The sequence below is a fragment of the Fukomys damarensis genome, unplaced genomic scaffold, assembly GCF_012274545.1.
Source record: "Fukomys damarensis isolate Sample0158 unplaced genomic scaffold, DMR_v1.0_HiC HiC_scaffold_30, whole genome shotgun sequence".
Lineage (NCBI taxonomy): Eukaryota > Metazoa > Chordata > Mammalia > Rodentia > Bathyergidae > Fukomys > Fukomys damarensis.
Genome location: NW_022900942.1, coordinates 1,122,831 through 1,134,903, shown reverse-complemented (window position 1 = coordinate 1,134,903; position 12,073 = coordinate 1,122,831).

Genomic DNA, 12,073 nt, shown 5'->3' with positions numbered 1-12,073 from the left:
TGTCAGTCATTTTACTAAAGGACTTTACACTTGAAACATAAATTTCCTACTAGGGTCTTTGTAAGGACTAATTATTTGAAGTTCCTTAAGGGTAACAGCTATTGAAGAATCCAGGAACAATTTGTTCAATGTCATATTTCTGCCTTTCAACATTCCCCCACCTTCTCCCTCCATAGCCTCTCAAGCAGACTGGATATTAGTGTTTAGAGACTGATTGTGTATCTCATCAAGAGTTTCATCTATGGATAAAATAATATATCTTTGCTTTTACTTAATAGCTATAAAATCCTGCAAAATTAGTCCTATTTTCCTTTACTATATTCCTTTATTTGGAAAGGAATATTTACTGTGTATTATCTCGGTAAGTAATATCTCATCTTGTGGCATCAGGTAAAAGTAATAACAAAACAGATCTTACAGCTGGAGATATTGGGAAGTAGATTCTCAGCAACAGATGTAGGTCCTGCGCTGAAGCTATAGCTCACTACAAAGCTGTCAAGAAATTATAGATCTTGAAAATAGAGGCAACCCCTGTGGCTTTACTTTGGTGATAATTTTCAAATGCCGCATGGTATAAACACACTGACACATTAGGGTGACTAGTCCTATAAAGTCTGAGGTCACCTTATGTGGTGCATTTTCCAACACTGGAGCCCAAACTCCCAGCCCGAAATCCCTTTGTCTACATGACACTTATGAGAGTCTCACGTGTCAATATATCTGTGTATCAATAAAATTACTTTATCTTTTGTTTTCCATAAAATTGCGGGTGAAATGGATCTGATTGATACACCTAATTCATAACAGTTTTTTATCTTTGTTCAATTTATCGGTACATTTTAGGAATAAAATACAATTCCATTTATCATTGAGATCTGGTATCTTTGCATAGTGTATCTTGGTTGTTATTGTTCTCCATTCCCAAGCCCTCGTTTCAGACCCTCCACCTTTCCCAGTTTACAAAGGCATTGCTTCTATGTTTGTTCTTTTCACATAATTTTTCTTTTCCCTTTTTACTTTTCCCCTATCCCACGCACTTCCTGTACTCTTTTAGAATTTTTTTCCTATTACACATAATAGTTTTGAAAGTGTAAAATCAGTGTGAAAAACTGTACCCACTAAGAGAGTTTTCTAAGTAGTGTTGGTGTTCATATAAATTTATCTTAACTATTGTATTTATTATCATGATTTATGGTAGCATTCTCATTAGCTCCAAACATTAGGTGTACACCAATGATGGAAGAGTGAAATGACATGAGATATTGAAGTCATTTTGGCTGGCTGGCACTTTCTGAACATACTACATTGGAACATGCTATTAGATTTCCTTTGGTATTATTTGCAAAGCCTTGTCCAGGTTTGTCACTACTCCATTTCTGATTGTGCTCCAAGTGTGAAAAAAATAATTAACAATGCCACAAAAGAGTCTGTGCTGTAGAGTGGGTTTAAGAATGGTCTGTTTTAGATGCAGCATATTTAGAACATGATTATGCACTTCCTGAAATCTCCATTTATAATGCCCATGATTTAGGAGATGTTACATAGTACAAATTACTTGAAAATAAAACATCACTAAAAATAAATAAAAATAAAATATTACTCTCCTGAGATTATAGGTATGAAAACTTCTTTAACTCAAAAGAAAATAAATGGTGAAAAGTAAGTCATTGTGCATTCTGCATTTTTGAATTTTGTTTAGAACACAATGGTCAATCTTTTAGAATGGTGGACTTCAAGTGTTGTGTAAAAACAAGCAGAAGCAGCTTTTGGGAACTTTTAAGAAGTGAAAACTTCAACCTATGTCCAACTTCCTGAATCAAACACTCTACATGTGGAGCTCAATATTCCATAATTTTTCTAATTCTTCTGGAAAATTCTCATGCAATATGCCAGTTCAGAATCACTATAATAAAACACAGAAATAATACTTTTAGCTGTGGTTTGCCTGTTAGCTTGTGATTCAGAGAAATTCTCAAGAAAAAATGTTTTGTATCAATTGCTTGACTTACACCCATTAGTACATATGTTGAACAGTCCTTCTTTAATCCAGACAAAGCAGGGTTCATTGCTTTGCATGGTCTTATGATTTTTTAAATGGATTGGCTACATTTATTAAGGGATTTACATTTTGTTCTTCAGAGATACAGGCCTGCAATTTTCTCAATTTTACTGTCTTTTCTTGCTTTGGTAAGAGTATAAATATAGCATTTTAAATGGAGTTTGGATATATTCACTCCTATTCCAATTTAGCAGGTCTTTGAGAATAACTGATACAAGTTCCTAGCTAACATATTTCTGTAATCCCAGCACTCTAGGAAGTGGAAGTAGTGAATCACAAGTTCAAGTCCAAACTGAGTGACGTAGATAATTTAGAAAGACCCTGTCTCAAAATTTAAAATGCCCAATTTAATTCAGTGTGGAGACCATGGATTTCATTCCTAGTACTGTAAAAAAAGTTGATAAAATTTCTTTAAGCATTTGATAGAATTCATTGACAAAACTCTTGGGTCTTGTGTTTATCGCCAATTGCAAACTGTGTGTGTGTGTGTGTGTGTGTGTGCATGCGTGTGTGTGTGTTACGGACTCAGTAACTTGAGAATAAATATTCCCCAAGAACAATATATAACTTTTTCCATAAAATCTAAAAAACTGAAGTCACATTATAGTTGTACCATATCCTAGGTCTCGAGATGCATCAATTTACCTAAAAATGTTTGAAATTTATCCTGCTTTTTGGTAAAGTAGCATTGCATTATTTATGTATGGTTTATTGTGTATAAGAAATGCTGGTAAAGATATGGGGAAAAATTAACCCTTGTTCATTTTTGGCAGGAATGTAAATTGGTACAGATACTATGAAAAACAGTATGGAGATTGCTCAAAAAACTAAAAAAAATTAGGTCTTTAATCCACTTCAATTTTAGTTTAGTGCATGATGAAGGATAATGGTCTAGTTTTACTCTTTGGCAGGTTGAAGCGGGAGGGTTGGAGTACTGCGTATCAATCTTGGGAACTTGCACTTGCAAGGCAGGAAGTGAAAGCACTGAGCTAAATCTCAGACCCCAAACTCCAGTTTCTTAAAACACAATTTATTGTTGACTCTATCTTTCCTCCACTGAGGATGGTTTGTCCTTTGTCACAGATCAGGTAACTGAGTATAGCTTGAGTAAATTCTGTATCATCTAATCTATTTCTGGTGTTTATTTATTGGAATTATTTTATCTGATCTTAAAAGTTTCTCCTGTATTTTGAAAATGGCATTATTTGGGAAAGGTAGAAAGTGTTTTTTACCTGTAGTCCTCACTTTTCCGTTCTTTCACTTTTTATAGTGAGACAATTTTTTCATTGTTTATTGGTACTTTTTAAGTATACTGTACAGTTACATTCATAGTTAGGGTCTTGAACTTTTACATGATATGTCTTTGTACTTATTTTTTTCCCATTCCCCCGCCCTACCTTTATATAGTGAGACCACTTATACCAACTGAACCTTATTTACACTTTTAGTTTTCAAACCAGGAAACCTATTTTGTATTTACTCAAGTGTGTCCTATTTATTTTGCTTAATATTATAGCCTCAATGTGCATCCATTTAGCTATAAATGATTCTAGTTTCTCCTTCTTTATGTTTCATTTTTTATGGGGCAGGTTTCGATATTTACTTGAGTTCTACATTTAGTAACTCTTCCAAATAGAATGCAGTGGCTACTACAATATACGCTGTGAACCCCCAAGGATTAACCCGTTTTTTCTATAGTTTGAGGAACAAGGAAATATAGACAGATCTGAGGTGTCTCAGTAATTGGAAGCCTTTTATATGCTGGGGTCATGCCCTTTGAGCTAGCCTTTCTAGATAGTACAAAATGAGAAGAATACAGGCTGGACAGAAGCCTCGCTCTGTGTCAGTGAGATCTTCCAAAATGACCACATAATGTAATGTCTAAGTATGTTTCAACTTGTACTTTGTGCTTCATTTGATTATCCAGTTCTGTGATGTTTGAAAAATGATTTCAACTTTTAAACTCTGTTATGTTGCTCTGACTCATTAAAAAAACAAATCAAAACATTAATTGAGTCCTCAGTTTTAAAAATTGTTCATACATCTGTTTCACAGAGGTAATGTTGGACTAGGTGAACAGAACAAAAGCTTTATTGATAGCTGAAGATGAGCTTCTGCATGGCCCCATAGACAGAGCTAGTATTGCATTCTCCCACGTGATATTAACAAACTGGACTTTATGTGTAATTCAATAGTTACTGATACTTTCTTCAAGTAAGTGCATCTTTCTGGATTTATATTAGCATTTTCCCTATTCCTTATTTTTCCAGTTCATATAATATGATTTTATGTCATTAGTTTGAGGTGTTTTGAGTTATATTAGATTTGGAACCTCATTAGAGGAGATACTTTACTTCTCATAAGAAAAATAAACCTTTACACAAATGTGATTTGACTAATCAGGTAGTTATGGGTCATGATGATTTACCAATGCGTTGCCTAGTGTCCAGGATTAGGTCTTCATGGAGCCCTCCATGAGGTGGCTTCATTTTAGGATTTCTGTCACAGTCATCATGTTCTATAGTTTGAATCTGAAATGTCCCCACAGGCCAATGAGGTAAAAGTTGTATCTTAATTTGCTGCTTAAAAATTGTTGTGCCTTTAATAAGTGGTACCAACTAGGAGGAAAATAGTGCATTGGGGGCATGAATTTAAAGGACATAGTGGAAATTGAAACAATTCCCTATGGCTTTCCTGCTACAATGAAGTGAATATCTTTGGTTTATCACTTGCTCCTCATGAAAATATCCTTGTTCTCTATACGCCTAAAAACAATCAGGCCATCTAACCATAGACTGAAAATTTTCAAACTTATAAACTCTAAGTAAAGCTTTCTTTTTTTTAAAATGTACTGGTTTAGAAAATTTGTTACAGTAAGGGATAGATGAGGAACACATTAGGTAGCTGCAGGATATGGTGACGTCAGGCCTAACATGATCTTAGAGACAGGCAGCTGAGTGCCTTTTCTTTGGTCTATTAATCACAAATCTCTCTTTGGAGGAAACATGCAATACTTTTCTTATGAGTTGAATAGCAGCCCTGATCTTGATGCATCCCTGTCTTTATCTCTCTCATTGTTGTATCTGGGAAACTACATGAGAAAAGGGAACATGCTACTAACATCAAAAAAGGATTCCTTCTGGTTATCTACATCCTTGCCCTGCCTGCATACAGCAGAAGGCAGAAGGTGGAGGTCCTGGACAGCCATGCAGAGATCATGTCCTCACTCTGGCCTGCCTCAAGACAACCAGTGAGGACTGATTTGCCACCTCTGCAATAGTCACACCCCTCCCCTATCCCCGCTCTCAGGACTCCTGTTTGTGCCAGTTCTCGGATCCACTCTGCAGAGGCAGAGGTGGTCATAAAGGTCATTTTTCTGAGCTCCAGAAGATAGAACAGAAGTGAACAACTGCAATAAAGGCATATTAGGTCACCATAGTTGATAAGTTGGAGAGATTGCCACCTTCCAGCAGAACTTTGAATATCATCAGAGAAAGGGCAGATGGAACGTGTAGTAGAACCTTGCAGAGTTCACCCTGCAAGAGGTCAGGGAGTTCAGTTTAGGACTTGCAGCCAGAATTCAACCTGAATCTCTAGCCATTAGCCACCTGAGATTAAATGACTTCTTCACATGGCTGCAAACATTGTCTATTGTGAGAGCAGATGTATATTCTGAAAGAGGTCCTTCAAATACTTTTTCTTCTTTCTTTTCCTCATTCCACTATGCAAATTCTTTCTTTGTCTGTCTTCTTTTTCCAACTCAGTCTCTTGCTTCCCCATATTATTCTTCATCTTCCTTGCTGTTCCTGTTCCTGCCCTAACTCGGATTTCTTCTTTTATTGTTTTTTTTTCTTTCTTCAATTTATTTTCTTCTCTCATTTTCCTTCACTCAAGGGTCAGTGGTTTCAAAGGAAAGTGAGCACCTATTACTTTTAAGTTGTTATATTCTTGTCCTTATTCTTGCACTCTGTGTTTCCCTCTTGTCTACAACAGCTTCCTAAAGTTTGTGTGGTCATCCTGTGTCCTCTGATTTCAAGTGAAATCTTCTCCATTTCTTTTACCTATCAACGCCTCTCATCCTAACTCTGTTTAAGCCCCCATTCTAAATGATACAGATGCTACATTGAAGAGTTTATTCACTGTAAACATATTTTGAGCTGCTTCTTGATTTTTATTTCATTCACATAGATTAAATGTGATAGATTGATTCATGAGTACCTTAAAAGGTTAATTTGTAAGTTGTGTTTGATCCTATTGTGTTGCTGATAATATCAATTGGGCTAAAGGGTTGTGATTGAGTTAGTGAGTTGTACTTTCTGATATTATGAAAATGAGAATGTGTATGAGTCATTAGAGACTCAAATTGAAGATATACTCCTAAGTGAAATAAATAAGTCCCACATGTGTAAATACCGAATAGTTTCCCTGGTGTGAATATTCTGCAACAATGCATAAGATTCTAATAAGATTACTGACATTTAGAAATGGGAGGAAAGGAGCTAAAGATGTAGGGAAGGTGTGATACATAGGGGAAGAACAAAAAGGGAAAAGAAAAAAATGTGAGAGAATGAAAAGATGAAAATAAAGTGTTTGTAGATGGGGAGGGGAGGAGGGGGTGAAGGGAGGGCAGAGGTAAGGGGAAAAAAATGAGAATCAAGACTTGCCATGTAAAGGTACATGATCCCAACAATGAATGTAACTGTACTTCAAAAGGTACAAAAAAAAAAAAAAAAAAAAAAAAAAAAAAAAAAAAAAGCTAAAGTGCCACTTTTAGCTTTAGAAAAATTGAGTAATAACCCAGGAATTTTAGACCAAGGACAATGCAACAACAAAAATAAAAATGAGAAAACACTTAAGTAAGACACAAAGACAGACTTCCAGTTCACCAATGGCAAACATTAGGGCAAATGAGGTGGAAAATTATCACAGTGAACCAAAAGGCCACCCTGAACTCATATCACAGGAAGCAACAAAACAGATCAATCAAGCTGTAGAAAAATTCAAAACAGAAATAATCTTCCAGATAACTACAGAGATGGTGTGCACAATAAAAGACATGATTAGAGACTCTACAACAGTAACTGACAAAAATAGATGAGCTGAGGACCATGATAGAAGCCATGAAGGGCCAGCAAAAGAAAGAAAAGGAAACTATGAATGCCCAGCATAGGAAAGAAATGGAATCCATGAAACAGATTCAAACACATATCCAGAGGAAAACTCTATTGAAAGTTTTCACAGTAGGATAAATGAATGTGAAGATAGAATTTCAGATATAGAAGATAGGATTGCAATCAGTGACCACGAAAAGAGAGGTCTCAAAATCAGTAAAGGATAATGAGAAATCGATCCAACAACTCTTAGATGATGCAAAGAAGAATAACATAAGATTGATAGAAATCCATGAAGTAGCAAGAGAAAATGCAAATGATTTAAAAAAGCTGTTCACAGAATTAATGACAGAAAACTTCCCAAACAGAGGGGAAGAATTGAACATACAGATAAGTGAGGCATATAGGACTCCAAATAGCCACGATAAAAAAAGAATATATACCTGGAATACAATAATAAAGTTTGCAGAAACCCAACAGAAGAACAAAATACTACAAGCAGTAGGAGAAGAGAACCAAATCATATGCAAAGTAAGGCGCATCAGAATCTCAGCAGATTTTTCAACATAAATCCTAAGGTCTTGGAGAGCCTGGAGTGAGGTATTTCAAATCCTAAAAGTAAACAACCTCCAACCTAGACTGATGTATCCTGCAGAACTCTCTTTTAATTCTAAACAATATCTAGAAAACGAAAAAGAAGGTCACAACACCATGAGGCCCAACAGAGGAAATCATATAGCCAAGGCAATAATCTAAAGTAAGGGGGGGAGAGTCAACAAAAGAACAATAACATGACAATAATAAGTCAGAACATATCAATTATCACGAACAATGTCAATGGCCTCAACTCACCAATCAAGAGAAATAGACTGGCAGAATGGATAAAAAGCAAAATCCAACAATATGTTGTGTTCAAGAAACACTCCTAGTGCAAAAAGAAGCCAATAGACTGAAAGTGAAAAGATGAACAACTGTTCTCCATAAGACAGTACTCAGAAAAAGGCAGGGGTAGCTATCTGATTCTCAGAAAAAGTAAATTTCTAGCTAAAACTGATTAAGAGAGACAAAGACAGCCACTACATCCTCATAAAGGGAACAATTCAAGAGTAAGAGATGACAGTCATAAATACATATGCACCAAATGTTAATTGCCCCAAATATATAAAACAAATATTGTTACATGAGAAACGAAATAAGCACTAATACAGTTGTAGTAAGGGCCCTAAATACCCCACTATCACAAATAGACAGATCATCTAGGCAAAAAATCAACAATGAAATACTAGGTCTGAACCAAACTTTTGAACATAGGGATTTATTATATGTCTATAGAGTGTTCCACCCCACAAAATCAGAATATGCATTGTTTTCAGCTGCACATGGGTCATTCTCCAAGATAGATCACACACGAGCTCACAGAGCAGGTTTGAATAAATGCAAAAGAATTGAAGTTATTCTCTGTATATTGTAAGAACACAGTGCAATAAAGTTGGAGATCAATAGCATAAGAAACCATAGGAACTTCACAAACACAGAAATTGAACAACACTCTCCTGAACAATAAATTGGTCACAGAGGAAATTAAAGAAGAAATCAGACAGTTTTTATAAATAAATGATAATGCCAATACAACATATAGGAATCAGTGGAACACAATGAAAGCAGTTCTACTTGGAAAATTCATGGCACTGAATGTCCACACTAGGAAAACAGCAAACTCAAATAAAGAACCTAATGATGAATCTTAGATTCCTAGGGGCAAAAAGAGAGAAAGAAAAACCCAAAGTTCATAAAGAGAGGAAATTATAAAGAATAGAGCAAAAATCAGTGCAATGGAAACAAAGACAATAATACAAAAAATAAATGAATGAAAGAATTGGTTTTATGAAAGAATAAATAAAATTGATAAAACCTTAGCTAGCTTTGTAAAAAAAGGAAATGAAATGCTCAGATGCATGCAGATAGAAATGCAAAAGGGGAAGGCCCAACAGATCCAGCAGAAATCCAGGGGATCATCAATACCTATTTAAGAACCTGTACTCTAATAAAATGGAAAACACAGAAGAAATGTACACATTTATAGATACTTATGAATTTCCAAATGCAGAAAATGAAAAAATTCTAAACAGCCCAATCGCAATCAATGAAATTGAAAGTGTAATTAAAAGTTCACCAAAGAAAAAAAGCCCAGGTCCTCATGGATTCACTGCTGAACTTTACCAGACATTTATAGAAAAACTACTGCCATTAATCTTCAAACTTTTCAATGAAGTTGAAGGGGAAACAAACTTCCAAATTCATTCCTGGAAGCAATGTTACTTTAACTCCCAAACCGGGGAAAGACCCAACTAAAGAGAACTATAGGAAAATATCCATAATAAATATAGATGCAAAAAAACTCAATAAGATAATGGCAGAAAGAACACAGAGGATCATCAAGAAGATCATACACTCTGACCAAGTCACATTTATTCCAGGGATGCAAGGATGGTTCAATATATGTAAATCAATAAATGTAATACACTATATTAACAGACTCAAGGACAAAAATATGTTCCTCTAAATAGATGCAGAAAAATCATTTCACAAAATTGAACACTCGTTCATGTTAAAAACCCTGGAAAAATTGGAATAGATGGTCTATATCTCAAATTAATAAAGGTTATGTATGAAAAACCAACAGCCAACATCATATTAAATGGCCAATACCTGACAACCTTCACAATACAATGAGGAACAAGATAAGGATGCCCAATATAACCAGTCCTCTTCAATATATTTCTGGAAACATTAGCCACAACAATTAGACAAGAGAAAGAAATTAAAGCAACAAAGATTGGAAAGGAATAAGGTAATCTGTCATTATTTGCTGATGATATGATAATATACATTGAAGATACAAAAATTCCACCAAAAGACTTCTAGACTTAATTGACACTTTTACTAGAGTACCTGGATACAAGAGCAACACTCGAAAATCAACAGCCAATAGTAAAATCTATAAAGAACTCAAAACAACCCCCCCAAATAGAAAGACCCAATTCTAAAATGAGCATCTGAAATGAACAGACATTTATCAGACAAAGAAGTAAAAGCAGCAAGTAAATATATGAAAAAGTGCTCCACATCACTGGTCATTGGAGAGACACAGATGAAAACAACAGTGAGATTTTACCTCACCCCACAAAGAATGGCTGCTATCAAGAAATCACACAATAACAAATGTTGGCGCCTTTGTGGGGAGAAAGGAACCCTTCTCCATTGTTGGTGAGAGTGCAGACTGGTGCAACCACTATGGAAATCAATATGGAGATACCTCAAAGAGCTGCGATTAGAGGTAACATTTGACCCAGGCATCGCTCTGCTGGTTATCTTTCCTAAAGAAGTAAAAGAATCACATCACAGTTATATATGCACACTCATGTTTATAGAGGCACAGTTTGTAATAGTTAAAATTTGAAAACATCCCATTTTCCAGTCAGTTGGAGACTGGATAAAGAAGATGTGGTTTTTCTGTAGAATGGAATACTACTCAGCCATAAAGAATGAGAAATTAGAATCATTCACAGGAAAATGGAATCATATTAAGGCTGTACTTTTAAGGGAAATTTAAAAGTAACACTTGTGTAAATATCAAATAGTTTCTCAGGTGTAAAAGCTATAATTTTAAATAAGATCCTAATGGTATAATTGGCAATGTGAAGAAAAGGCCTAAAGGTGTAGGGAACTTGGAAGGGAAAGGGAAAGGGAATAAAGTAAAAGAAAAAAATATGAGAAAATGAAAAAGTGGAAATAAAGAATTTGCAAATAGGGAACGATGGGGGTGAAAGGAGGGAAGTGGTAAGAGGAAAAATGAGAACCAATACCTGTCATGTAAAGGTACAAGATTCCAATGATGAATGCATCTGTACCGCATACGTGAAATACCAATAAAATCAATGAGAAGAAAAAAGGATGTACCGGTTTTGGATCATTTGTTTCAATACTAAATGCAATTTTACATACTAAAAGACAACTATGGAGAATAAAATTAGGTTGACATGGCCAAATTTGATTGCCCTATAGTACTTATTTGCAAGTTTCTTTTGTACTATTATCATTTCATTTGTCTGTATAATATTTTCATCTATTGCTTTTTAAACTTCATAAAGATTCACAGTCATGAAAAAATATTTGAAGCCATAGGCACAGGCTGTTATGGCTTGAGTCTAGATGCCCCCTCCCCTGACGAAAAGTCTCATGCAGTTGTACATGGGGCTTTTTCTGAGGTCCTGAATGTAGATTGTATGCTAATGCAATTAGGTAGGAAGTAATTGGTTTGGCACTGCCCCTATCCCAATAGTCAGAATGAGATACATGGGGCTGCCCTTAAGGCTTCTTGTTGTTTTGCTACCTTCTTCCCAAGGTCAATCTTTCTCTTTTTTCAAGCCACCCTGACTTGGAGCCAAGCAATTATGGACTGAAAGCTGTATGAACTGTAAGTCAAATAAAACCTTTTATTTTACTTTGGATGTTGGATATTTTGTCTCAGCAATGTGAACAAACTAACGCAGGGACAGACTTTCTGGCTAGGATTCTGGAAGCACAAGAAATAATGTCAAGAACTTACAAATGGGCCTACATCAAATTAACATCTTCTGCACACCAAGGGCAAGAACAGAATGAAGAGATAAGGCACTGCATGGAAGGACAATCTCTTCTATGTAGGCTTCTGGTAAATAATTAGTATCTGGAATATATAGAGAACTAAAAAATATGAAAATTTTCACAAACAAACACTTCAGTATAAAGAAGGAAGTTCTCAAAGGAAATAGAAATGGAAAGGGATCTATCATGGCTGACTAGAGTCAGAGTAGATCTTGGAGCAGACCAAGTGGAAAAGACAGGCAAACAGAAGTAGGGG